Here is a 4,671-nt window from a genome sequence, read left to right as displayed (position 1 = left end):
TGTTCGCAGTGCTGTTTAAAAAACAAATTTGCACATTGTGCTCATCATTCTAAAATGGAGACCCTTGTGCGCTTGGAAATGCTTTCATTATTTGTCAGTATCTAAAGGCAATAGCAACAAAAAAACTAAGATCAGGAATAAGTGATTGGACAACTTGAACCAAGTCTGCTCTGTGATAAGATCATGGATGATCTGATTGTGGCCTGAAACACACATTCCTGCTATGCCTTATAACGTTAATGCATCGTTCTTAGGCGGTAAACTGTCTACCTGTGTCTAAGAATATTCATTGTCTTATTCTCTGGGAGCGGAGTTTCCACAGATGCAGAACCCTTTGAGATGGTTAAAACAATCACCAACAGTTTCCAGCAGTCCATCCATTTCTGGAAATCTCTCGCACAAATTGAAATATTGTTTCAGCATTCAACTTGAATCGACTATTCAGAATTAAATGGGTTTAAACGGGATTATGCGTCATTTGCCTAAACGCCAACTGATCCAAGTCCATTCTGACAAAGTTTCCTCCAGAGATAAATGCTCCTCACAGGAGTCAGTTGAATGAATCTTCTCTGGACTGCTTTTCATGTCATTGTGCCCTCAGCTCCTCTAATGTGATCTCACCGTACCCTGCAAAACTGCAGAAAATCTTCCTTACTCCTGAGTGTATTCTCTTTCATAAGGTTTGAATATATATATTGCCTCCCTATGATGTGCTCGCAATGTGTTCTTTTGTGATCCAGGTGCCTGATTCCTTTGTGCTTCACGTTTGCAATCTCTCCATTGGAATATTACACTATTTTTCCATTCATACCACCAATCTATTCAAACACAGACGCATTTCTCCTGCTCTGCGCCATATATCAATATATCATTCAGTTGACCCACTTCGAACTTTCTATAATATTATGAAGTTGAGGTCAACATCCATCTGATAAGTAAAAGCAAAGCACCCAGTAAAGATTTCCTCGCCTTATAATATGATAAGGGAATGTGACAAGTGATGTAAGCCACCTCCTTTTTGATACCCAGTTTGTTATGATGGAGTGTTTCAATGAAATGGAATCCTTTCAGACATTCTGTAATTAACAATTAACTATTTACCTGCCTAGGGGAGGCCCGATGGCTCAGAGGTTAACAGTGCTGCTTCATAGTGCCTGAGACTCCGGGTTCGATTCCAACCTCGGGCAACTGCCTATGTGGAGTTATCACATTCTATGCATGTCTGCGTGGGCTTCAAACACGTGTTCCTGTTTCCTCTCACAATCCAAAGATGTGTGGGTTCATTGAATTGGGCATGATAAATTGCCTGCAATGTTGACAGGTGTGCGAACTAGGTGCATTAGTCAGGGTTATATATAATTAATAGGGTAGAAAAATGCATTTGAGGGGTTTACTTTTTGGAGGGTCAGTGTGGTCCTTGTTCGTCTGAAGGGCCTGTTTCCCTAAACTAGGTATTCTATGATTCTAACTTTAACAGTGTACAAACCACTAACAAACTGAACAATCACTCTGTAACTCATTACTTATTCTGAATAAAACAAGATTTTCCTGACATGCAGTTTCACAAATGCGCATTCCACACATAAATCCATTATTCGTAAGAACAAAATTAAAACTTAGTTTCTTAAAGTTCATACAGAATGGACTCTGTTGAAATTTCTGTATCTTATTCCCTCATCTTTTTCTGTCTGAAATGCCTTCTTAGTTGTTTTCAGGTTTCAAGTATATTTGCTCAGCGTGTTGTGTGCCTTTATTGATGGATGCAGCTTTTTAGGCAGAGTATGGAGATTTTTGTGAGACCCCAATATTTTTTCGCAGATGACACTTCCCTGTCATATTTCTTTTCGGATATAAGTTGACTGTTCCCCTCTGTCCAATTGCCTCTCTTTTATATATCCCTCCTTGACACATACATTGACACCGAGATCTCTCTGTTCATCGACACTTCAAAGAATCTTACCATTAGCCTAGTACTCTTTATTCCTTTTGCTCCTTCCAAAGTGAATCGCCTCACATTATTGCACATTAAACTCAAGTTGTCACCACTCAGCCCAACTCTGTAACCTGCGACACCCCTATGTCCCTCAGTAACCTGGAATATCCTTCACACTATCCACACTTCACCAACCTTAGTATCATCATTAGATGTACTAACACATCATTCTGTGCCCTCATCTAGGTCATTTAAAAAAATGACAAACAGCAATAATCCCAACAAGTTCCTCTGTAGGAACTACAGTTTGTGGTGCTGTCTGTGAAAACAGAAAGCATTGCTGTTGTGCCTCTGCCATTTTTGAGTTTTTCTTTGTTACCTTGTCAGTTTCATCCTGCAAAGAGCTATCACTTAGTTTCACTTTGTGCTTTTTTTAATGCAAGAATGAAAGCTACTGGTATCAGTATTTATGATTCCATTCATTTCCTTTCATAGCTTCTTTTAATGTTGTCTGTTAACCTTTTGCTGAAGTTTTTTGTTTGTTTTCATTAATTCCCAGAAAGAAGGCATTTATGTGTAGGCCAGCATGTATTGCCCATCCGTGATTTTCCAGAGGGAAGTTAGGAGTTATCTACATTCATGTGGATCTGGGGTCACATATCGGCCAGACCAGGTAAGGATGGCAGTTTCCTTCCCAATAGGACATTAGTGAAACAGGTGAGCTTCTACTCACAATCTATTCATATTCACCATCAGCTTGGTAACCCCAAATTTGAATTCAAATTCCACCATCTGCCATGGCAGGATTCGAACCCAGCTCCCCAGAACATTATTTGGGTCTCTCGATGAGCAGTTCTGCTGTAATGCAGTAAGCCACAGCCTTACCCAACCCCAGGAGCATGACTAACTTGTGTAGTATGATTTGCCCTAGTTTTTGAACTCATACTGTCATTGACTTCCTTATCTCGACATGGATATTTTTTTCTGTCATGCAATTCCGCTTGTCTCACGAATGTACTTTAATTGCAGGTATTTAGTATCCCCTGAAGTATTTGCCAAGTTTCTTCATCTGTCCTGTTTTTGACTGTTCACACCCTCGCTGACGATGTCTGAAAATTACTCTTCCAAAGAGGTTTCTTCCCTTGATTTTAATTTGTAACTGGACTGATCTTCATTTTGTTCCCTCGTGCCAATATCACTTCTTAATATAGCCCGGGTATCATCCTTAACCAATACATCAATTCCACCTCCTTTATCTATCCTTTTGTAATACCGAATACCCATGGGCAGTTCACTGTCCAGTCCTGATCTTCCTGTAACCATGATTCAATCATCCTTACAAGGTCATGCCCATTTATCTCTGTATCTCCTGCCAGTTCATCAATTTTATTCAAATTGCTGTGTGCTTTTAGGCCTAAGGTTTTTAAATAAGTTATTTTGATTTGTTTTTCCCCTTTAATGTTTTCTTGAGTACGAACTTCCTAATCTCACACACCTCACTCCTTTACGCCCCCCATACATTCCATCTTCATTTGTTAATCTCTGATAAACACCTCTATCATTTATTCCATGCTCCATCTCACATATTGTAGACTGTTTTGAATCCTTCTCGCAGCATGGTCCTGAGACTGGCGGTGCCTGATGCCCTACTCACCTCTACCTTCTGCTCAGTTCCTGACCTGCTGCTCTGTTTCCCAGCCTCCTGGTTTATTATTTTAAATCCACCCAATTTGCACTAGCAAACCTCCCCACCAGGATGTTCGTGCTCCTCCAGTTAAGATGCAATCTGTCCATATTCTAAAATTACCACCTGTCCTGGAAGAGGGTCCAATGATCCAGGAATATGAAACCCTCACCCCCTCAGCTAGTTGTTTAACCATATGTTAATCTACACTGCCTTCCTCACCCTTACCTCTTTTACACGAGGCACTGGGTGTAATTCAGACATTACAGAGAATTGTTTTTTTTCTCTCTCACACACACACAAACACACACACACCCTGCAACCAGTAACGTTATAAATGATCAGAATGATAAGTGGAATGAAGGAATCAGTTAAAGGTAGGATGCAAGAAATTAGACTTCATAGACACTTCATTGATCAGAACAGACGAAAATGTGATCAAAATAATGAATAAAATCCGGGTAAAATAAGAATACTCCGTTTCTCTTAACTAGCATAACAACATTCCATTTCAAGATCGTCAGCACAAGACCTCGGAGTGAGATAAGGCAAAAGTTTATTTTTACTGAGAGAGTTGTTAGGATTTGGAATGCCCTGCCTGGGAGATTTGTGAATGAAGATTCAGGAGCGAACTGGATATATATTTGAAAGTTCCGAATTTAAAGGGCAACAGTGAGAGAGGGGGCAAATGGGAGGATTTGGGAGACATTTCACAAGCTGATGCATACACAGTGGCCCAATAGCCTCCTTGTGTACATTAAAGTTCTGTTCTCTAACATGTACAAATGCAAGTCAAAGCCAGTATCAGATTATTTCCAGTTGTAAATTTTGGGAAATATCTGATCATTTTGCTGCAGCATAACCATTTAAAATGCAAATATTGCAAGGTCAGCTTGATGATGAAGTCTAATTAGTAATCAGTATAAGAAAATTTTAAATCTTGTATCCCAATTACTAAATCAAATCTTTCCTTTCCTTTGCCACAAAACTCTTTGAAAATGTCTGACTGTTCACTCACAAGGAAGTATGCTCATCGTTCTTTTTCAAATTTCAC

The sequence above is a fragment of the Chiloscyllium punctatum genome, chromosome 33 (assembly GCF_047496795.1).
Source record: "Chiloscyllium punctatum isolate Juve2018m chromosome 33, sChiPun1.3, whole genome shotgun sequence".
Taxonomy (NCBI): Eukaryota; Metazoa; Chordata; class Chondrichthyes; order Orectolobiformes; family Hemiscylliidae; genus Chiloscyllium; species Chiloscyllium punctatum.
This window is presented reverse-complemented; position numbering follows the sequence as displayed.